This window comes from Chlorocebus sabaeus, chromosome 16 (genome assembly GCF_047675955.1).
Source record: "Chlorocebus sabaeus isolate Y175 chromosome 16, mChlSab1.0.hap1, whole genome shotgun sequence".
Classification (NCBI taxonomy): Eukaryota; Metazoa; Chordata; class Mammalia; order Primates; family Cercopithecidae; genus Chlorocebus; species Chlorocebus sabaeus.
This window is the reverse complement of record NC_132919.1, coordinates 33,360,114-33,384,625: the sequence shown is the minus strand read 5'-3', so window position 1 is coordinate 33,384,625 and position 24,512 is coordinate 33,360,114. Positions and strand designations below refer to the sequence as shown.

Below are 24,512 nucleotides of genomic sequence, written 5' to 3'. Positions count from 1 at the left end.
GGGCACAATTTCTTTTCTAATTACATGTGTGTTGTGATTTAAATACAGTCACACCCATCTCTATGAGTGTCAAGCCTAAGACTTTCTGAAAACACCTCTTAAACCTAAGTAGTTGTTAGGGAGACTAATTCCACCTTGATTTTTTATTCTTGTCATAGAACCTTTAATACTGCCATTGTTTTAATGATAGAGACTTTTATATCAAACTTGTACTAGCCATAGTGTTTATTTTTTGGAGGAAAGATTTAACCTCTATACCTTAGAATCTCGTAACTTGTTAATACAATAACAGAATTAAGGTATTAGAGTTTAATGAGAACACATAGTTTAAATTGCTGTTGGTGAAGTCTCAAGCGAGGAGCTGCTTCATTATTGTTGTTTGGTAATGGTACTGGTTTGACGACGATTACTCGTTATTTTTGTTTCACTTCTGGTTATTGGTAATGGTTATTTGGTGTTTGTGTAAGAAAGATTTTCCCAATTGTAAATACAGTCTTTTTTTTTAATTAAGATGGGGTCTCACTCTTGTCACCCATGCTGGAGTGCCATGGAATGATCTCAGCTCAATGCAGCCTCGCCACCTGGGCTCAAGCAATCCTCTTACCTTAGCCTCCCAAGTACCTGGGACCACAGGTGTGCGTCACTATGCCCAGCTAATTTCTGTGTTTTTGGTGGAGACAGGGTTTTGCCGTGTTGCCCAGGCTGGTCTCAAACTCCTTGAACTCAAGCGATCCTCCAGCCTCAGCATCCCAAAGTGCTGGGATTATGGGTGTGAGCCACCATGCCCAGCCTAAATATTTTCATATACAAACAGATTCCTGGTTCTTTCATAGGGAAGTATCTGATCAACTTCTTATTTTGTGACTTTATATTAGTTATGCAGTTTTTTTTTTTTAATTTTTTTTATTATTATTATACTTTAAGTTCTAGGGTACATGTGCATAACATGCAGGTTTGTTACATATGTATACTTGTGCCATGTATACTTGTGCTGCACCAATCAACTCGTCAGCACCCATCAACTCGTCATTTACATCAGATATAACTCCCAATGCAATCCCTCCCCCCTCCCCCCTCCCCGTGATAGGCCCCAGTGTGTGATGTTCCCCTTCCGGAGTCCAAGTGATCTCATTGTTCAGTTCCCACCTATGAGTGAGAACATGCGGTGTTTGGTTTTAGTTATGCAGTTTTAAAATAGTAAAACTAATTTGGCTCTTAGCCTACTAGGGTATCCTATTATATCTCACATAAAAGTCATCTCAGGTAGGTAGGAATTGGCTTCATGTATTTAAAGACCTGTGCCCTCCCTGTTTCCAAGATTTAACAGCTGCCATGGTGAGGACAGCGGTCATATCTAATCCTGTTATGCCAGTCTTAGTTTAAATCCATTATCCTTTCTCTTCATTAAGACTGTCATGAAGTTCCTCCTTTGCTTTTCGTATGCAGGGTGAATATTCCACATTTGTATTATATTTGGACCTGTTAACATTCTGAAGTGAAGCTCAGCAGTTGGTTAAAAGAGTCCTGCATGTTTTTAAACAGTTTAATTTTTAAAGCATAAAATCTGCATTTTGGCTGGGCGTGGTGGCTCACTCCTGTAATCTCAGCACTTTGGGAGGCAGAGGCGGGTGATCACCTGAGATCAGGAGTTAGAGACCAGCCTGACCAATATGGTGAAACCCCTTTTCTATTAAAACACAAAATTAGCCGGGCATGGTGGTGCATGCCTGTAATTCCAGCTACTTGAGAGACTGAGGCAGGAAAATCACTTGAACCTGGGAGATGGAGGTTGCGGTGAACCGAGATCACACCACTGCGCTACAACCTGGGCAATAAGAGCGAAACTCCATCTCAAAAACAACAACAACAACAAAAAACTGCATTTCCTCTGGAGTAAAACCAGATTTTTGAATCTGGTAATAAAACAAAAACTATTTTTTCCTGCTTTCTACTAATAGAAAGTCTTTATTAACTTTACTGTACTGATTTTGTTAGTGCAAGGACTAGAACTGGTAGTGAATGATAATTTAGTGGTAATGGGAGATCCTGAAGTCTCCTGAATCATCAAAGACAGGTCACATTGTGTTCAGTGCAGCTTTAGCCTTTTGAGCATATTTTATTATAAGGAATTCCTAAAAGCCAGCCACTCCTTGAAAGATGAGGTACCTGGTGATTTACTGCTGAGTCACTGACCGAGATTCTTTAAAAATGCAGTTTTCCCAGCCCCACTTCCTGGAGATTTTGATCGGGTGGGTAAGTGATGACCAGGGAACTACCTTTTATTTTTTCAATTTTATAATTTATTATTACTAGTATGAGCCATACCCCATGGACCTTTTATTTTTGTTACTTTTATTTTATGTTATTTTATTTTATTTTGAGATGGAGTCTTGCTCTGTCACTCAGGCTGGAGTGCAGTGGCACAGTCTCGGCCCACTGCAACCTCTGTCTCCTGGTTCAAGCAATTCTCCTACCTCAGCCTCCCGAGTAGCTGGGATTACAGGCGCCCACCACCACACCCAGCTAATTTTTGCATTTTTATTAGAGAGGGGTTTTACCACATTGGCCAGGCTGATCTTGAACTCCTGACCTCATGCGATCCGCCCACCTCAGCCTCCCAAAGTGCTGGGATTATAGATGTGAGTCACTATGCCCAGCCTATGTGTTTATTTTTGAGACGGTCTCAGCTCTGTCATCCAGGCTGGAGTGCAGTGATGTGATCTCGGCTCACTGTAACCTCCGCCTCCCAGGTTCAAGTGATTCGCTTGCCTCAGCCACCCAAGTAGCTGGGACCACAGATGCGTATCACCACACCTGGCTAATTTTTGTATTTTTTGTAGAGATGGGATTTTACTGTGTTGACCAGGCTGGTCTCAAACTCTTGACCTCAGGTGATCTGCCCGCCTTGGCCTCCCAAAGTGTTGGTATTACAGGCGTGAGCCACTGCATCCGGCTGGAAGCTAGCTTAAAAAAATCTCCCTTGCATCTAGTATTTTCAGAAAGCTCCCCAAGTGCTTTTTATTTATTTATTTTTTTGAGATGGAGTCTCGCTCTGTCACCCAGGCTAGAGTGCGTGGCATGATCTCGGCTCACCGCAACCTCTGCCTCCTGGGTTCAAGTGATTCTCCTGCCTCCGTCTCCCGAGTAGCTGGGATTATAGGCACGTGCCACTGTGCCTGGCTAATTTTTGTGTTTTTAGCAGAGGTGAAGTTTCACCCTGTTGGCCAGGCTGGTGTCAAACTCCTGACCTCAGGTGATCTGCCTGCCTCGACCTCCCAAAGTGCTGGGATTACAGACTTGAGCCATTGAGCCACTGCGCCTGGTTTCCCAAGTGCTTTTAATGTGCAGTCAAGTTTGGGAACCACTGTGTTTTGCATTGATAGTCTTTTTAAGACTGGGGGGGGCATTATCTCCTGTACATCAAGCCCCATGGAACTTTGAAACTTGGGGTTCACTTTTCTTCCCTTTTCTTTCTTTTTTTTTTGTGACAGCTCTGTCACTCAGGCTGGAGTGCAGTGGTGTGATCTCGGCTCACTGCAACCTCTGCCTCCTGCATTCAAGCAGTTCTCCTGCCTCAGCCTCCCTAGTAGCTGGGACTACAGATGTGTGCCACCACGTCCAGCTGATTTTTGTATTTTTAGTAGGGATGTGCTGGTCTCACACTACTGACCTCAAGTGATCTGCCCACCTCAGCCTCCCAAAGTGTTGGGATTACAGGCGTGAGCCACTGTGCCTGGTCCCCCTTTTCTTTTTTTAATTTTTAGATTGAAATTATTATGCACATTGAAATTCCTTATAAATTGGTAGTCCCTCTAATAGAATCATTATGCTATCCAGGATGTTTGATTTGCTAGAATAGCCCATTTCCTAGTCATGACAGATAACAAAGAGCTTTTATAACTTTTATGTAAATTACTTTACAGTGAGGCCCCCTCTGCTGTATTATCAGGAGTCATGAGGGAGGGTTTTTGGTGAAAGTAGCTTCCTTTATCTTATGAGTGGACAAATGAATGATAATGTGGAAACAACTAGAAGTCTGAATAGGTTGTTGAATCTAGTTATGATAATCAGTGTTGGACGGAAAGATGCCTGGGAATTCTCTGTATGTCGAATTTTAGAACGAAGTCAGTTTGCCTGTTTTATTTCTACACAGCTGAAGCCTTTATTGAAAATAATAGGTGCTTAACAAATAGTTAATAAAATTTAGTCGTCAGCTGTGTGTTGAGTTCATGGGAGGAAGAATAATTGCTGAAATATAGAACCATCTGATTTAAAACAGATTCAGGCACTAGATACGTTAGGGAATAGACAAGCCTGGTTTTGAACTCTGACTTCCCCACTTCCTGGCTGTGCTACCTTAGGCAAATTACTTAACGTCTGTGAGCTTCATTTTTTTCATCTACAAGATGAAAATACCTGGTAGGATTGTTATGTGGATTAAAAGGGGGAAAATATGCATAGGAGGATTAAAAGAGAGAAAAATATGTTTTTTGTACATTGTAGGCAACTCAATAAATGTCCCTTCTCCCACTTCCTCACACAATTTTTATTCTGTAGACTTAAGATGCTTTTCTAAATCCAGCTTTCTCTGTATCTTTTTCTAGGAATATTTACTCAGTCAGCTCTTTTAGAAAATGTATGAAAGAGTGAGGACTAAAGTTAAGAACCAGAGAATATGGGTAAGAAGAATGAGTCACAGGACAATTAGCAACACTTTAAACAATTTTTTAGAATGAGTGGAGTGTTGGCATGTGCCCAGAGTTACTATCTACAGGAATAAATGAATAACATTACCCAAATTCTGCCATCTGTATTTGGACGGTAGCCCAGATTAGGCTAGGAGCCTTTGAGGGTGGCCCCATTAAGTAGCACCTGACATCCAATTCTTTCATTATCTTCTTTTCTCCCTTTTGGTCTTTGTTTCTCATTCCCTCTCTCCTCCTTTTCCCTCTTTAAAGCTGCCCTTCCTTTCGACTTGCCAATCATCATCATAGACGCAGGCCCAGTCCCTGGAACTCGAGGCTAAAAGAGGTTTCTGGTTGCTAACACCTGTCTCCTAGCTAAATGAATAAGCTCTTTTGTGGACAGGATGTTAAAAAAGCTGATTAGTACAATACCAGCTTAAAGGGCCTATTAATGATACAGCATATGTAAATCACAGTGATTTAAAGCCATTTTAGAGATGAATTTCTTATATATTTATTTTCTATATTGAAATATGATGTCAGTTGAATTTTTACATCTAAATCATGAATCTGTTTACTGCCTAAACAGACTAATTTCTGTCACATTGATTGGGAATCATTTATATTCTAAAGAAGTTTCTACCCTTAGGGGGCCTTTGTATTGTTTGGCAAATGTATAACTAGTGTGTAATACAATTAAAGTTTTGTTCACTGCACTGCTGCCATAACTAGTTTAATTTCTGTTCCTTATATATTTCTGTTGGCAGCTGGAAAATTAAAGTACTAGATGTTCCATAAAACTGATTTTTTGAGGGGTGATTTTACTGTCAGTTGAATGGACTTAGGCCCCAGGGTACATTTTTCAAGATGTCTTATTCAACTTTCCTGTAATAGTCTCTCTCTCTATAGAATTAATGTATTAGACACATAATTGGCTGTTTAAGCATTCAGAAGAGACAATGTTTGACCTTTTACCCAGAGATTACTTTTTTCTACATCTCTTTTGAGGAAATGTGTGTTATTTTTGGAAACTCCTAAGTGTATTACAGTTACACTAGCACGTGAATTTTTGCAAAGACTAGAGAATGAACAACTCCCAAATCGTTCTATTCTTTTTAGATCATTGTATTTCCAACCTGATGTGAAAGTAGAAAGGCTGTGATGTGATGCCTGGTAAATCCGCCTCATAATTTTTCTGTATGTTTCACAGAAATGGCTTTAGCCTTCAGGAATTGAAGTTACTCTCAAGAAGACTTTATGTTTAATTACTCAAATCCACACTTAATTTCCTACAAGGTTCTTGGAGAGACATTCACTAGGCTGCTGATTTCATGGAGTTATGACCTACACAGGTTTTTATCTCTGTTAAAGCTACTAACCCCCCTTTGTTTTAGGTTGAAAAGTGACCTTGGTCTAGTAATTTCTTCATTGTCCTCTCCTCTAAAAAGACAGCAAAACCTTCTTGCTCTCTCAGCAGCGTTTTTCAGCTGCTACTACTGCCATGTGCTGAATTTGAATTTGAGCACACTTCGGTGTATGATTTTGTTGAGCTAATGTTATCTGACTTTTTAAAGCTGCTGCTCTGCAATGCTACAGTTAAACCTACATCTTCTGTTTTCATGTTCACATGCCTTTTCTAGAATTGCAGATAAAAATATGTTTTCATTATCTCTGGGTTGTGGAGTGTTCCCTGGGACAGTCACTTGTTTCTACCAGTGGCTAGTTCTAAGAGTAGGGGAAATCCACATGGATCTGAACTACTTCCAGCCAGTATGATCTGCTGAAACGTTTTAACTGTCTTGATCCTTTTTAAAGAAATGATGCCTAGTCATCTTGAAACTTACAGGAAGTTAGGCCAAGTGGAGGCTTTGCTGGCTTCTGAGTGGTTAAATGCAACTTATTAGTAATCAACACCGTTGTTTATTTGCAACTGCTGGATTATGTTAAAAGATTTGAAAGGAAAAAAAAGCTTTACTTAAGTAAATCGTGCATCCTCGTCTCCCACCTCACCCTCTTCTTGTTTTACTGTGCATTTGCTTTGGAAAATCTTTCCAGTCTTGGTACTGATCACATGTGTATAGTCTTAGGGCAATTGAATCAGTGTATTTTATCCTAAAACATACAAGAAACTATGTGCCCTACCCTCTGCATTTTCTGCTAATCCTCCCATGCTTTTTTACTTTCGTAATGATTAAGATATCTGCCTGAGAAATAACCAAACTTCATCCTCTATCGACTTCCAACCCTCTTCTAGGTCTTGCGTCAGTAGATGCATAACCAATTGCAGTTGGGTTGGATTGTACCGTCTTCACTATGCTAATTATTATTTTATATGGTGTGGAAGATCAACCAGAGCATATGCTTTATTCTAAAGTGCTGGGCAAAGGAATGTTCTAATTTGGGGAGAGAGGAAGGAGTATTTTCTAGCCTTAGCAGGAGTAGGTCCGCTGAAATTCAGCTAGTTTGAGGAATCTGGATTTTTATCAAGGGGTGGAGAGGAACAGTTAGGGGCTAAAATTATGTGCAAGCAGGAGTGGGAAGGAATAATTTAGGAGATGAGGACTTTCCCAGTCCACAGTGGAAAATTCCTAATCTTTCACATTCTCTTATGTTTGTCTACTTACCATATACTGATGGAAGAGTTTGCATAATCATTCTATGCCAGAGCTAAAGTATACCTTAGCCATTGTTTACTGAGAGGGTGGGAAGAGGGATGTTAGAATATTCTCAGCTTGTCAAAGGGCATTCCACCTTCCTGTGTACCCTTGGCCATATGGTTGAATCTAGCACTTCAGATGATTCTGAATCATCGCCACCACTCCCATTGATCTAGTTCAGTGTTTCCCAACTCTGAAATGTTAACACAGTTAGAGACCAGCAGCTTGAGGAATAGTGACTGTGAACCCACCAATTAATGGGGGACATTAAAATGATAGTAGTTCTGCAGCTCCACCTCTAGATGATCTTCATCAGATTCCTGAATTGCATTTACTTGATAAAATCTTCTCCACAGCACATCAACATGTCTCTTGCACTACCCAAAAGCAGTATTAAAAAGGAAAATATGTTGGCAATTACTAACTAATTTGGTTTTTATTTGAGATACAGGCTATCTATAACTGCATTGTTATTTGTGGAAATGCTAGCACAAAGCAGACTGAAATCTTTCTCCTTAAATTGTCATTTTAGAAGCAACACAAACAGGTCGGGCGGTGGCTCACGCCTGTAATCCCAGCACTTTGGGAGGCTGAGGTGGGTGGATCACTTGGGTTCAGGAGTTTGAGATCAGCCTGGCCAGCAGGGTGAAACCCTCATCTCTACTAAAAATACAAAAATTTGCCAGGCATGGCATGGTGGTGCATGCCTGTAATCCCAGGAACACAAACATAAAAATAAGCCTCTAGTTTTATTTGGGAGGGATCGATATACCATATTCGAATTCTGAATATCATGTCAGGAAGGCAGTTTTTGATGCCACTGGTTAAATGTTTGTGCGTTTTGATATACAGTTGGTCCTTGCCTATCAAACATCCCTTTTTTTTTTTTTTTTTTTTTTTTTTTTGAGAGTCTCACTCTGTCACCCAGGCTGGAGTGCAGTGGTGCCATCTCGGCTCACTGCAACCTCTGCCTCCTGGATTCATGTGATTCTCCCATCTCAGCCTCCTGAGTAGCTGGGACCACAGATGCATGCCACCACATCCAGCTAATTTTTGTAATTTTTGTAGAGATGGAGTTTCATCATATTGGCCAGGCTGGTGTCGAACTCCTGACCTAAAGCGATCTGTCTGCCTCGGCCTCCCAAAGTGTTGGGATAAGTGCTGGGATTACAGGTGTGAGCGTCTGCACCCGGCCTATCACTTTTTAAGATGGGGAAAAATGGAAATTTGCTGTTATGTATATTATACATATTATGAAAGCATATTAAAATGTGTTTTCTGGGCCGGGCGTGGGGGCTCATGCCTGTAATTCTGGCACTTTGGGAGGCCAAGACAGGCAGATCACTTGAGTCCAGGAGATCAAGGCCAGCCTGGGCAACATAGCAAAACCTTGTCTCCAAAAAAATACATACAATTAGCCAGATGTGGTGGTGTGCGCCTGCAGTCTCAGCTACTCAGGAGTCTGAGCTGGGAGGATTGCTTGAGTCCAGGAGTTTGAGGTTATGAACTTTGGTTGCACAACTGTACTCCAGCGTGGGCAACAGAGTGAGACCCTGTCTCCAGAAAAAAATAATAAAAATCAAATAACTTCTTTATTGGAGATTACATACAAATTGTGACTTTTTTTTTTTCCTAAAGTCTTTGGTAAGGTTATATGTTTACTGCAATAGATCTTAAATTTTAGTATGGATCAAAAATCTCCTAGGTGCTTGTAAAAATTAGATTCCTGGTTCCTAGCCCAGTCCTACAGAATCAAAGTGTTTGGGATAGAGATGTGGGATTCTGATGTAGCTTATCTGTAGACCCCACTTGGAGAAAGAATTTCTGTGAGAAAGAACCACACATTAAAAAAAAAAAAAAAAGATTGAGAATTGCTATTATTTTGCAGAGGAGGAATTTAAAGTGCAGAACAGTCAAGAGACTCAGACTTACCTAGGATATTCAGTTAGTTATTTGGCTCTTGCAAACCAGAAGTTAGGTTGTCTGACTACTGTGGATTGGCGCTCTTTCCATTAGATGATAGTCCGGAGTGTGCAATCTTTTGGCCTCCCTGGGCTGCACTGAAAGAAGAATTGTCTTGGGCCACACATAAAATACACTGACACTAATGATAGCTGATGAAAGTTTATGAATTTGTGTTGGGCCTAGAGGCCGTGGGTTGATCAAGCTTGGATTATACCATGGTGCCTCCTTGCTGGTTTATCTAATTGCCTTTAAATCAGAAGCTATAAGATAATGAGGGCAAAAGTACTTTGATTCCTTCAGAACAATAATGACTGAATTGGCACTTCATAGTGTGAGAAGATTGTGCTTCTTAAACTATCTGTGGCGAAGGACCAGCTTTATAAGGGTTTCCCTCCACTCCTAATCTGTTGCCAACCAATAATTTTGTAAAGTACAAGAAAAATGAATCACCAGAAAAATCATGCACTTGAATGTCACAGCAATGTCAAGTGCTGGAAAAGTTTCTAAATGCTTACTGTGATTTTCTGTGTTTACCTTGACATGAATGGGCCTCCAGCAGTCTGACACATACACACTTTGAATAGCATTATTCTAGGTGGTTCTTAGGACATCTTAGGAACTTGATATCAGAGGTCCTTGATCATTTTCTTCCTCATCCCACCTGTAACTCAAGCTACCATCTGATAACTCCCATTCCTACCTGGGGAGAGAAGTTTCATGACTTAGTGATTTCCTAGGTCAGAACCAAAGTTGATAATACTTAGGGATTAGTTAAGGAACATTTACCTTTAATATATTTAATTAATTTTTTTTTTAAACTAGAACATTTATTGCATGACTATTTGTTGAAATTCTGAAGATAAACTGGATGCTGCAGCAGCTACCCTCTTGGGTTTAGGTGGTGTTCTTTCACAGAATCCATGCCTGAATCTGCTGCATATAACTTTTAAGTGCCTCATTTGACCAGTTCCAGTGGTATTTTGTCTTTTAGCCTTGGCACTCCAGTTATACTTCCTCTTGCGCTTGGCAGCATAGCCACATTTGCTACAGGTCGACTTCTGAAGGTGTTAGGCCTTGTTGTGTCTTATTGTGACACTTTCCAAATGATGATGTTCCCTTCATTATCTTGTTTCTGTTACTGTTTTTATTATTATTATTGAGACGGAGTTTCATTCTTGTTGCCCAGGGTGGAGTGCAATGGTGCCATTTTGGCTCACCATAACCTCCGCCTCCCGAGTTCAAGCAATTCTCCTGCCTCAGCCTCCTGAGTAGCTGGGATTATAGGCATGCGCCACCATACCCGGCTAATTTTGTATTTTTAGTAGATGGGGTATCTTCATGTTGGTCAGGCTGGTCCTGAACTCCCGAACTCAGGTGATCCACCCGCCTTGGCCTCCCAAAGTGCTGCAGTTACAGGCATGAGTCACCACACTTGGCCTTTTTACTATTATTTTTTAAATTACTGCTCCTTGCAGAGCAGGGCTACCCTATAGGCAGTGTGTCCACAGTAGCCAAGCTTTAGTATATTTAAGAGTAAATTGAGGCCAGGCATGGTGGCTCATGCCTATTATCCCAACACTTTGGGAAGCCTGAGGTGGGTGGATCACTTGAGGTCAGGAATTCAAGACCAGCCTGGCCAACATGGTGAAACTCCATCTCTACTAAAAATACAAAAATTAGCCGGTGTGGTGGCACGCGCCTGTAGTCCCAGCTACTCGAGAGGCTGAGGCAGGAGAATCCCTTCAACATTGGAGGCAGAGATTGCAGTGAGCCAAGATCATGCCACTGCACTCCAACCTGGGAGACCTGTCTCCAAAAAAAAAAAAAAAAAAAAAAAGATAAATTGATAGAATTTGCATTGGGTAGTTGTATTGGGAGGCATATTCCCCTCTTTTGACTAAATACTGGAAAGGAGTTTCTGACTTCTTGGCCTGTAACTTAACTCAGAGTTGACATGCTTAAAGATGGGAGACAGAAAATAAAATTTAGGGGTGTGCAATTTCTTTGAGACACTTTTGTGTTTGCTTTTTAGAAGTCTTTTGTGAATAGTCTACGAGGATGCATTATTAGCTTTTGTGGTTATAATGTCAAAATTAGTGTTGATTTGGAGCAGGCGGGCAAATCTCTCCATGCATGCTTTTCGTTCTGGTTTAATTGCTTAGCTGGGTGAAATGTCAAACTTGATAGATTATTGGAGCTGTTATTTTGGTAGTTAAACAATAATGAAACTGTTTGAATGTTTTTGGAGAACACTGCTTCCTGTGTATGGACTTTGCACTGGAGAAAGTTTCAATTGTTCACAAGCAATACTGGTTAGAAAATGCAGCTTCTGTGGCTCCTAACACAGCTGTCTAAATTACTAGCTATATGGGGGCCTTTGGACAAGCACTGCTTAACACTTTTGGAAACAATTTGTTTCTGTTTCCAAAAATGTGGATGGTCGTTCCCTGAATAGTTGACAAAACTAGAAATGGGAGAAAGCTATTGCATGTGTCTAGGTTATGACAGTCAAGTGCTTTTTCTTTAAGCATCTCTAGAACAAATTTACCTTTTTAACTAAGGATGAGAGGTTTATGGAAATGTAGCAGCCCCCTGGGCCTTTCTTTCCTCCTTGATGACTGTTCAGCAGGGTAGCATGTTGTTAGCTTGTGTGCCAGCTTACAGAGGGCTTGGGTTATTATAACCTTGATTAGGAAAGAGGGATGGGGAACAGGAGCAAGAGGATAGATGTTTTTGAAAGTCCCTCTGCCTGCTATGTGAAATCTTGAATTTTCACTTTGAACTTCACTGTTGCTTGGTGACAGATGTTATAAAACTGTCTTTACAAACAATCCCGTTTCCTATTAAAATTGTGTGTTGGCCACAGGAGCTAGGGAAGCAATGGGCATGCTCAGCAGGATTTGTTTCCCTCATTCCACTGTGTCAGATGATGCTTTTTCTGAATGAAATTGTATGCATTCTTCAGTGGCAGTTAGGGGAAGGCTTCTTCTTGTCTAAAAGTATGGGAGAATTTGTGTAAGACTTATCAAAAGACTGGCACTTCTTTTGCTGTGTGATACTTCTCTTTGTGCCATAGTTTACCTTTATGAAAATTACCAACAGTTATTATGTGCTCTCCAGGTGCCAGGGACTTTGCTGTATTAACATGTTTAATCTTCCGAACCATCCTATGAGGTGTGTGGGTGTTATCTCTGTTCCACAGATGTGAAAATGCCGCACAGAGAAATTCAAGGGGGCCCAAAGCCACACAGTGTTGGAACTGAAGCATTCCAGCTGTAAATGTTGAGCTGTCAACTACTGGGTGGCAGCTGCCTCACACTCCATCAGGATGATTACCTTTTGAATAAGTCTTTACAAATATGTGGGCTGCAGAAGTAACCAGTCCAGAATGAATGAACTCTCACTGCAATTTTAGCTCAGCAAGCAGTGCCTGCTCTCAGAAACATCCAAAAACCACAGCAGTTAGACAAATAAGTTGTGAAAGATGTGGTTTCCAGGTAAGATATGTGACAGGCTTCTTACTGCAAATAGTTTTTCTTACAAAAGAAGAAGACTGGTGGGAGAGATGGTGGAAAAATGAAAATAATCCTTCTTCTATGATTCTCTGGGCCCATCTTCACAGGACTTCATATGTAATGAAGGCAGAATATTTGCTTCAAGCCCAGATAACCAGCTTTTACTTTCTACACTGACTCAGGCTTCTTACTGAAAATGGTGTTTCACCATTATTCCACTAACATCACTTTTTAATTCTTAAATAGTTTTTTATTCATAAAACTATTCTTTTTTAATGGGCCTACTTGTGTGGAATATGAGTTAAAAATGATATTAGCAGTACTTGTTAATTAGTTTATTAGTTTTAGTTTTGCTCGTGCTGAAGGATGTTTTATAGTTTATTCTAAAATTGTAAATGTTTTTGATATTTAAGTCAGTTTCCCTTAAAAGCACATTTGGCTAAATAAATAAAGCATTGGGTTAGAGAAGAGTTCACTGGTGGTTATTTTTTATTTTTATTTGTGTGTGTGTGTGTGTGTTGGGGGTGGGGGTCTTCCTGTTTGTCAATAGGCCTTCCCAATGAATTGAATTCTCCATAAGATACATAGATGTTAGTGCCCCATAGGGCCTCATCTTGTAAGCGATGTTAGTGGAATAAATGGTGATATACCATTTTCAGTAAGAAGCCTGAGTCAGTGTAGAAAGTAAAAGCTGGTTATCTGTGCTTGAGACAAATATTCTGCCTTCACTACATATGAAGTCCTGTGAAGATGGGCCCAGAGAATCACAGAAGAAGGATTATTTTCATTTTTCCACCATCTCTCCCACCAGTCTTTCTTCTTTAGTAAGAAAAACTATTTGCAGTAAGAAGCCTGTCACATATCTTACCTGGAAACCACATCTTTCACAACTTATTTGTCTAACTGCTGTGGTTTTTGGATGTTTCTGATAGCAGGCACTGTCTGCTGAGCTAAAATTGTAGTGAGAGTTCATTCATTCGGGACTGGTTACTTCTGCAGCCTTCTGGCCCATTACTCATGGCTTTGGTGAGGCTTGATAAAAATATTGTGATGAATGGGCCACAGGTAGTGCCTAAATATATTTCAGGTAGTTGGGCCAACAACCAATCTATGCTTAAATAATCATCTCTCCTGCATAGTAGAGACTGCAAAAGAGTACGAAACATGCTATACTTTATAAACTTTTTACCTTTTTTAGTTCCCCATAGGGGCTGGACAGTTGACTGAATAATTGCACTTTTTTTTTTTTTGAGATGGAGTTTCACTCTTGTTGCTCAAGCTGGAGTGAAATGGCACGATCTCGGCTCACTGCAACCTCTGCCTCCCAGGTTCAAGCGATTCTCCTGTCTCAGCCTCCTGAGTAGCTGGGATTACAGATGCACACTACCATGCCTGGCTAATTTTGTATTTTTAGTAGAGACGGGGTTTCTCCATATTGGTGAGGCTGGTCTTGAACTCTCAACCTCAGGTGATCCACCTGCTTCGGCCTCCCAAAGTGCTGGGATTACAGGCGTGAGCCACCACGCCTGGCCACTTTTTTTTTTTATACTTTATTTTTAGGTAATTAAAGATTCACAGGAAGTTGCAAATACACTACACAGTTCCCATGTACCCTTCACCCATTTTTCTCCCAGTGGTTATGTCTCATTTAACCATAGTACAATATCAAAACCAGGAAACTGACACAGCGCTCTGTGTGTGTGCGCATGTGTGCGTGTGTGTGTGTAGTTTTGTGCCATTTTATCACATGTATGAATTTGTGTAACTCTTCTACCACCACAAAGATCCCCCTTGTGCTACTGCTTTATTATCATGCATATCCTTTTTCCCTACTGTTCTAATCTCTGGCAAACAGTAATCTGTTCGGTATCTCTATAATTTTGTCATTTTAGAAATATGATGGAAATGGAATCATAACAATATGTGACCCAGTATGTGACCTTTTACGACTGGGTTTTTTGTTTTTTACTTTTATATGCATAGAACAATTGGAACTTGTTATTTATTTATTTATTTTTATTTATTTTTTCGAGACAGTGTCTGACTCTGCCGCCCAGGCTGGAGTGCAGTGGCATGATCTCAGCTTACTGCAACCTCTGCTTCCCTAGCTCAAGCCATCCTCCCACTTCAGCCTCCTGAGTAGCTGGGACTACAGGTGCACACCACCACACCCACCTAATTTTTGTATTTTTTGTAGAGACAGTTTCACCATGTTGCCCAGGCTGGTCTTGAACTGCTGAGCTCAAGTGATTTGTCCGCCTCGGCCTCCCAAATGCTGGTATTACAGGTGTGAGCCACTGCGCCCAGCCTCGAATGTATTTTTTGTAGAGATGGGTCTCACTGTGTTTCCCAGGCTGGTCTTGAACCCAGCATTTTTCACTTAGTGTCACACCCTCCATCCAAGTTATTGTGTGGCAGCAATAGTTTGTTCCTTTTATCGCTGAGTAGTATTCCATGGTGTGTATGTACCACAGGCTGTTTAACTATTCACCTGAAGGGCATTTTAGTTGTTAGCAGTTTGGGGCTGTTACAGATGAAGCCATAATGAACATTTGTGTACATGTGTTTGTATGAACCCAAGTTTTAATTTCTTTGGGCTAAGCATCCAGGAATGAAATTGCTGGTTCTTAAGGTAAGTGTATGTTCAGTTTTCCAAAGAAATTGCTAAACTATTTTTTTTTTTTTTTTGAGACAGTCTCACTGACTCCTTTACCCAGGCTGGAGTGCAGTGGTATGATCTCAGCTCACTGCAACCTCTGCCTCCTGGGTTCAAGCAATTCTCCTGCCTCGGCCTCCCAAGTAGCTGGGACTACAGGTGTGCACCACCACTACCAACCAAATTTTGTATTTTTAGTAGAGATGGAGTTTCACCATGTTGGCCAGGCTGGTCTTGAACTCCTGACCTCAAGTGATCTGCCCATGATAGCCTCCCAAAGTGCTGGGATGACAGGTGTGAGCCACTGCACCAGGCCAAAATTGCTAAATTCTTTTCCAGAGTTGCTGTACCATTTTACAGTCTCACCAGCAGTATATGAGATCCAGTTTCTTTGCATCCTCACCAGCATTTGATATTGTCATCATTTTTAAATTTTTTTTTTTTTTTTTGAGATGGAGTCTTGCTCTATAGCCCAGGCTGGAGTGCAGTGGCATAATCTTGACTCACTGCAGCCTCTGCCTCCCAGGTTCAAGCCATTCTCCTGCCTCACCCTCCTGAGTAGCTGGGACTACAGGCACGTGCCACCATACCTGGCTAATTTTTTGTATTTTTAGTAGAGACTGGGTTTCACCCTGTTGGCCAGGCTGGTCTCAAACTCCTGGTCTCAGGCAATTCACCTGCCGTGGCCTCCCAAAGTACTGCGAATACAGGCATGGGCCACTGTGCCCGGCCACCATTTTTAATTTTAGCCATTCTAATAGGTGTTATATCTGGTTTTTAAGTTCATCAGATTACTTAGTAAAACTGATTTGACTGACAAAGATAGGAGGTTTTTATTTATTTATTTATTTATTTATTATTATTATACTTTAAGTTCTAGGGTACATGTGTACAACATGCAGGTTTGTTACATATGTATACATGTGCCATGTTGGTGTGCTGCACCCATTAACTCGTCATTTACATTAGGTATATCTCCTAATGCTATCCCTCCCCTCTCCCCCCTCCCCACAATAGGACCTGGTGTGTGATCTTCCCCTTCCTGTGTCCAAGTGATCTCATTGTTCAGTTCCCACCTATGAGTGAGAACATGTGGTATTTGGTTTTCTTTTCTTGCGATAGTTTGCTGAGAATGATGGTTTCCAGCTGCATCCATGTCCCTACAAAGGACACGAACTCATCCTTTTTTATGGCTGCATAGAATTCCATGGTGTGTATGTGCCACATTTTCTTAATCCAGTCTGTCACTGATGGACATTTGGGTTGATTCCAAGTCTTTGCTATTGTGAATAGTGCCACAATAAACATATGTGTGCATGTGTCTTTATAGCAGCATGATTTATAATCCTTTGGGTATATCCCCAGTAATGGGATGGCTGGGTCAAATGGTATTTCTAGTTCTAGATCCTTGAGGAATTGCCACACTGTTTTCTACAATGGTTGAACTAGTTTACAGTCCCACCAACAGTGTAAAAGTGTTCCTATTTCTCCACATCCTCTCCAGCACCTGTTGTTTCCTGATTTTTTAATGATTGCCATTCTAACTGGTGTGAGACAGTATCTCATTGTGGTTTTGATTTGCATTTCTCTGATGGTGAGTGATGATGAGCATTTTTTCATGTGTCTGTTGGCTGTATGAATGTCTTCTTTTGAGAAGTGTTTGTTCATATCCTTTGCCCACTTTTTGATGGGGTTGTTTGTTTTTTTCTTGTAAATTTGATTGAGTTCTTTATAGGTTCTGGATATTAGCCCTTTGTCAGATGAGTAGATTGCAAGAATTTTCTCCCATTCTGTAGGTTGCCTGTTCACTCTGATGGTAGTTTCTTTTGCTGTGCAGAAGCTCTTAAGTTTAATTAGATCCCATTTGTCAGTTTTGGCTTTTGTTGCCATTGCTTTTGGTGTTTTAGACATGAAGTCCTTGCCCATGCCTATGTCCTGAATGGTATTACCTAGGTTTTCTTTTTTTTTTTTTTTTTTTTTTTGAGACGGAGTCTTGCTCTGTGGCCCAGGCTGGAGTGCAGTGGCCAGATCTCAGCTCACTGCAAGCTCCGCCTCCCGGGTTCACGCCATTCTCCTGCCTCAGCCTCCCGAGTAGCTGGGACTACAGGCGCCCGCCACCTCGCCCGGCTAGTTTTTTGTATTTTTTAGTAGAGACGGGGTTTCACCGTGTCAGCCAGGATGGTCTCGATCTCCTGACCTCGTGATCCACCCGTCTCGGCCTCCCAAAGTGCTGGGATTACAGGCTTGAGCCACCGCGCCCGGCCACCTAGGTTTTCTTCTAGGGTTTTTATGGTTTTAGGTCTAACATTTAAGTCTCTAATCCATCTTGAATTAATTTTCGTATAAGGAGTAAGGAAAGGATCCAGTTTCAGCTTTCTACTTATGGCTAGCCAATTTTCCCAGCACCATTTATTAAACAGGGAATCCTTTCTGCATTTCTTGTTTTTGTCAGGTGTGTCAAAGATCAGGTGGCTGTAGATGTGTGGTATTATTTCTGAGGGCTCTGTTGTGTTCCATTGGTCTATATCTCTGTTTTGGTACCAGTACCATGCTATTTTGGTTACTGTAGCCTTCAGGATACAAAATCAGTGTGCAAAAATCACAAGCATTCTTATACACCAGTAACAAACAGAGAGCCAAATCATGAATGAACTCCCATTCACAATAGCTTCAAAGAGAATAAAATACCTAGAAATCCAACTTACAAGAGATGTAAAGGACCTCTTCAAGGAGAACTACAAACCACTGCTCAGTGAAATAAAAGAGGACACAAACAAATGGAAGAACATACCATGCTTATGGATAGGAGGAATCAATATTGTGAAAATGGCCATACTGCCCAAGGTAATTTATAGATTCAATGCCATCCCCATTAAGCTACCAATGACTTTCTTCACAGAATTGGAAAAAACTGCTTTAAAGTTCATATGGAACCAAAAAAGACCCCACATTGTCAAGACAATCCTAAGCCAAAAGAACAAAGCTGGAGGCATCACGCTACCTGACTTCAAACTATACTACAAGGCTACAGTAACCAAAACAGCATGGTACTGGTACCAAGATAGATGATTTTTGAGTTGTATTTTTAGCTCTCTGGATGAATCTGCCTCCATACAGTGTCACAATGGTCTGCTGACTGGCTTTTTAGCACCCCTGCCATGGTTTCCTTGACAGCAAGGCCCTAGATGAACTCTTTTTATCCAGCGATAGATAGCATAGCACTCCTAGTACAGTATTGCCCATAGACAAATAATACAATTTCAAAACTCTGAATTTCTTGTTAATTTTTTATACATTTGCCTCCATGACTGTAGCTTTAAATGTACTCAAAATTTGGCTTCCAAAGGCCCTAAAACCTTTTTCAAATTGTTTTGGTTTATATTATCAAATGGTGTTAGGTACTTTATTTCTAATACAATTAACTTAAACTGCTCACACCTATAATCTCAGCACTTTGGGAGGTCGAGACAGGAGGATTGCTTGAGTCTAGGTGTTCGAGATCAGTCTGGGAAAGATATTGAGACCCCATCTCTACAAATAATGAAAGAATTAGCCAGGCATGGTGGCATGCACCAGTGATCTCAGCTACTCGTGAGGCTGAGGTGGGAGATTGCTTGAGCCAGGGTGGTCAAGGCTGCAGTGAGCTGTGATCACACCACTGCACTCCAGCCTGGGCAACAGAGTGAGAACCATCTCAGAAAAACAAAACAAAACAAAACCAGCTGAAGTAGCATAAAGCAGAAGTTAGACCCCCATTCCTACTAGGAATAACTGTTATTAAATGGTTTTAGACTTGTTAAGTATATGTGTGCATGCTTGCTCGCTCTTTTGCACCTGCGTGTGCTCTCTCTCCCCCTCTCTCGGTGTATGTATGTGTGTGCATATCTATCATATATATCTAAATATATATTCCCCCCTGCTGTTCACAATGCTTTTTTTCAAATGGGTAGTGTATTATGGGACATTTTTTTAATGTGAGTTTTTTTAAGCATTTAGGACCTGGGATGGAGCTTTGGGTTCCTTTCTCCAACCCTTGTCTGTTCTGTTATAAAAGGGATGAGAGAGGTACCTTTGAAAGACCTAAAGAAAATACGTTTTCTTCCTTGTTACAGGGGTTTGAGTTGAAATAAGGTTTTAGCTTTGTTTGTGAGTAAATCAGTAGAATACTGGATGTTAGGATGCATCTATGCACTTTATTATAAATAATGGAAGGCTGATTTTATGATGTGATCTCTTGCAGAACCTTGGGAGAAGTGGGAACTGTGAGCAAAATAATCTTCAGAGAATGCACAGTCCTTTGGGTATTTGTCTACTCATCAGCTGCTTAGTCAGATGGAGTGTTTTCCTAAGTACTACTGAAGTGCACAGTTCAGTCTTTATTTTGAAATCTCTCCTTCTGCCTTCTCTCCTTCTTCCATTACTTTGATTACGTTGATGGGACATTCAAGCTGTGCAGTTGTATCCTTTTATTTCTATAGCCTGCAGAAACCAGGTTGAATATTAATTGTAGGTGAACAGGTAATCTTATCTACTTGGCTAGAAATCACACCTCAAGATGAAACACGTGTTGACAAAGGCCCCCTAGACTTGCGGACATGAACAAAGGTAAGTTAATCTTGGGGCATTATTAGTGGTAGACATTTAGGAAGTTTGACTTATTGGAGGCAGGGCATGTGTGTCAGGGAGACAGAGCATGTGAGTGTGTGTATTAGGAGAAGAGACGAATTCAGAGGTATATTTTGAATTCAGGTAATCTGCAGAGTTGAATTACAGAATCTTTTTTCTGAGAGTATGGTTACTGGGGCGAGGTAGTAATAGGACATGAGCCTGCTAAGTCATAATGTAATGAGGCTATTAGAGTTTAGGTGATGGAATTTGATGACAGGGGTCTTTTCCCTGCCCTTCTTCTGTATTGGCTGCTCAGGGCAAAAAACAAAAGCAAAACAAAAAAAACCTAAGAAATAGCCTTATATAGAAAATTATATACCTATCAAATGGTTCCAAGATTTCTGTTGCTGGGTTTCTGAAATGAGCTGCCCAAGATAGCAGTTTGGTCATGTCGCTAACTTCTTGCTGACTTCCTTTCTCCCAGTCTTGTCATCGGGTCCTCAGGCTGGGTCCTGACCCCTCTGGATTCTTTCCTGCATGCTTGCTACTTTTTCAATTACTAACGCAGGAACCTAGTATTTCATTGTGCCTGAGGTAGGCAGTTGCTAGCCTCTTGATATTGGATACCTTTTCTGAGCTATGAAGTATTATACCATAGTGGATAATAAAGTACTCACAATTGCATTATAGAATAGATTCTGGTAACTGTACCAGTGGGGACAGACTGGGTTAGCATGCCCTCATGCAACTGGGGGGTTGTTTTGCAGCAAAGTGCTGTGAAGCAGGTTGAGCCTCATGCAGTGCCAGTTCCTGTATCTAAATGTGAAAGTGGCTTGTTAAAGATTAAAGGGACTGCCTGGTCCTTCTGGCCCCAAGACGGAATGATCTCTGCCATGGTGACAGCCTCCATCTCCCAGGAGAGTCCATTTTATACAGCAGGTTTGTGCTTCCAAATGTTACAGTAAGCCTGCACTGGCTGATGCTCTGGCGATAAGTTGACATTTGGGCACTCTCAAGACATATGAGCTTTATAGCATCCCATGGTTTGAATTTCTGGGCAAAATTGGCTCATCAGGAAGTCAAAAGCCTCTACTTTCAACCTGTTCCTTGGGGGAGGTTTTCTCCTTTGTTTTATTTGACTGTTCTGTTGAGTCAAGTGAACTTTAATTTTTAGCCATAAATATTCCATTAAGCCCCTTGTATTGCATCCAGGTGTGAAAATGTCTCAGTATAATAAGACTGTGGGTGACAGGTGAAATCCTTAATGGTAGTTAGGATAATTGTCTCTGAAAGTTTGAAGAAAATAATGGTCCAACCAACAAAGTAAATATAGTTTGTTACATTTTTTGTGGTTCTTGTGGGTGAGGGGACTTATGTGTAGGACCTGCTCAGTGTGACTACTGTTCAGTCTTTGAAAAAACTGTTTTTCATTTCACTCTAAACAGTGCTTAGGGAACATAGCTGTGTCCTTTTTCTCAAAACATGATTCAAGACCCATCTGTGTCAGAATTGCTTGGAAGGCCGGGCACAGTGGCTCACACCTATAATCCCAGCACTTTGGGAGGCTGAGACAGGCAGATCACTTGAGGCCGGGAGTTCAAGACCAGCCTGGCCAACATGACGAAACTCCGTCTCTACTAAAAATACAAAAATTAGCCTGGCGTGGTGGTGCATAGTAATCCCACCTACTTGAGAGGCTGAGGCAGGAGAATTGCTTGAACCCGGAGGTGAAGGTTGCAGTGAGCCGAGAGATTGTGCCACGTTGAGCTCCAACCTGGGCGACAGAATAAGACTCTTGTCTCAAAAAAAAAAAAAAAAAAAAAGGCTTGGAAGAGAGAGATACTGATTAAAAATTCAGTTTTGGCCGGGCATGATGACTCAAGCCTGTAATCCTAGCACTTTGGGAGGCTGAAGCAGGTGGATCAGCTGAGGTCAGGAGTTTGAGACCAGCCCGGCCAACATGACGAAACCCTGTCTCTACTTAAAATACAAAAATTAGCCAGACATGGTGGCACACGCCTATAATCCTAGCTACTCGGGAGGCTGAGGAAGGAGAATTGCTTGAAGCTGGGAGGTGGAGGTTGCAGAGAGCTGAGATTGTGCCACTACTCTCCAGCCTGCGCGACGAGAGCGAGATTCCATCTCAAAAAAAAAAAATTCAGTTTCTGCGGCCTCCCTCCATGTCTGCTAATTCAGAGTGTCTGAGGGACTGGGATGGGAAATGTTCATTTTCAGTAAGCACACCTGTTGATTCTTAAGTACCCCTAGAATTAATTGTTGAGTATCATAAAGTTTACTTCATTTTTCATGCTTAATTTCTGTGATTTATTAGATGATAAATGTTTGGTTGCCATCATATTGTTTTTCTTAAATAGTATATTCTATAGTTAAAAAAAAAAAAAAAGGAAAAAAAGGTTGTAAGGTCCCTGAACACCAAAGATTAGAATTTGGCAGTCATTAATTATCAACAAGGTGAGACAGGCACTGGTTCCTGGAAGTGTGCGTTTATCCATTCACCGACTTCTCAGTTAGAAAAAGGATGTGGACACAAGTAAGATTAATTTTGTTAAAAACAAGAAATGTGCAGTATCATTTAGGATGCTGGGGGTAGGGAAGTAAATAAAAGGGAGATGTTGAGAGGAAAGAGTGTGAAGTGAGAGTAAAGTAGTTTGTAAGCGATACAAAGTTTAAAATTTTAACTGAATTTTAAACTACCAAATCATATTTGAATATATGCTTGTTGTAAAAAAAATTTATATACTGAATTTTTGGGGGTAATTTGGACAAAGCTAAACATAGCTCTTTGATCTTTATTCCCATTACAGTTCTTTCCCTGCCATGTGCATCCTCCCAGATCTTCCGTATGTATTTGGTAATCTTCTATGGATTTGGAAGACTACAGAACCCTGAGAAATGGACATTTTAATTTCTCTTTTGAAACCTGTTTATTGTTTATAATGTCAAGATCTATTGCAGAAAAGAAAGTAAATCTAGGATGTCGATGACATCACATATTTCTGTTCAAGTGAAACAGTGGGCAGGCACACATATGCACAATCATTAAATATCTGTTGGGACCACCCTATTAAAAAAAGTATAAATAGTTTTGGGTGCTAAGTTACTTGAGTTTTAAAATAACGTATTTTTTGTTTCTGTTGTTTTTTGTTTTGAGATAGTCTCCTCCTGTCGCCTGGGCTGAAGTGCAGAGGCGCAATCTCGGCTCTGCAACCTCCGTCTCCTGGGTTCAAGCAATTCTCCTGCCCCAGCCTCCCTTGTATTTGGGGTTAGAGGTGTATGCCACCATGCCTGGCTAATTTTAAAATAATGTATTGAAAAAACTTAATCAGAAAGTCACAGTTATTATTTCTTCCATAGCCTCATATTCTCATAATTTTCAGATAACCTCATAAAACCTCAAGTGCCTGAAACCACTAGTTCAAATGAGTACCTTTTTAAGCTCTAAAATGTAATCCTCAACCTTTCCAGTTTAAAAGGAGGAACTAGGCTGGAGTGTGGCCATAATTTGGGGAAGTTGGTTAAAATTGTATCAGAATCCCAAAGAGGGGAATGATAAGCTGCAGCAGCTCTGCTCACTTGCTCAGTGGTGTTTCTCTTAGTCAAGTTAGGAGTTCCATGCCTTTGGCCTTCAGTCTGCTCTTCATATAGTTCGTATCTGTCTCCTGGGTATAGTACTGTCTGGATTTTCTCCCTCCCTCCCTTCCTCCCTCCCTTCCTCCCTCCCTTCCTCCCTCCCTTCCTCCCTTCCTTCCTTCCTTCCTTCCTTCCTTCCTTCCTGACTGCAAACTCTGCCTCCTGGGTTCAAGCGATTCTCCTGCCCCAGCCTCCCAAGTAGCTGGGATTACAGGCATGTGCCACCACACCCAGCTAATTTTGTATTTTTAGTAGAGGTGGGGATTTCTCCATGTTGGTCAGGCTGGTCTTGAACTCCTGACCTCAGGTGATCTGCCCACCTCGGCCTCCCAAAGTGCTGCAATTATAGGTGTGAACCACCGTGCCCAGCCCTCTTTTTTATTTAAAGTTCACAAATATAGAACGGATCAGGACCTTTTCTAATCTTTCTTTTTTTCTGAAGGAGGTTCCATGTTTGTCTGTACCTTGAGAGTTGTTTCATACTAGAATTTGTAAATTATCATCAACTGCAGAAATATTTTTTTAAAGTGTGGTTGAAGAGATAATGGTTGTCAGCTTCTGTAAAGATGTGTTTATCCTTTGGAAAGGACTAATTAACATGTACTATAAGGAAACTTCTTTAAACAAAGCCGTTTTCTGAAAGGAAAACACTGAAGGGGAGGAAATAAAACAGGAAACATTTTATAATACCTTATAAAAGCTCAGCATGGCTATCCTACTGGAATAATGTAATTAAGGAGAATTAAGTGAGTTGGATAAATAACTTTTTAAAACT

At 40.9% G+C, this 24,512-nt stretch overlaps 1 protein-coding gene across 4 annotated transcripts in view; it reads left to right on the top strand.

Annotated features, from left to right (window-relative positions):
• RFFL (ring finger and FYVE like domain containing E3 ubiquitin protein ligase) overlaps positions 1-24,512 on the top strand; it is an 88,813-nt gene that overhangs the window by 12,894 nt on the left and 51,407 nt on the right. The gene's annotated exons all lie outside the window — the stretch shown is intronic.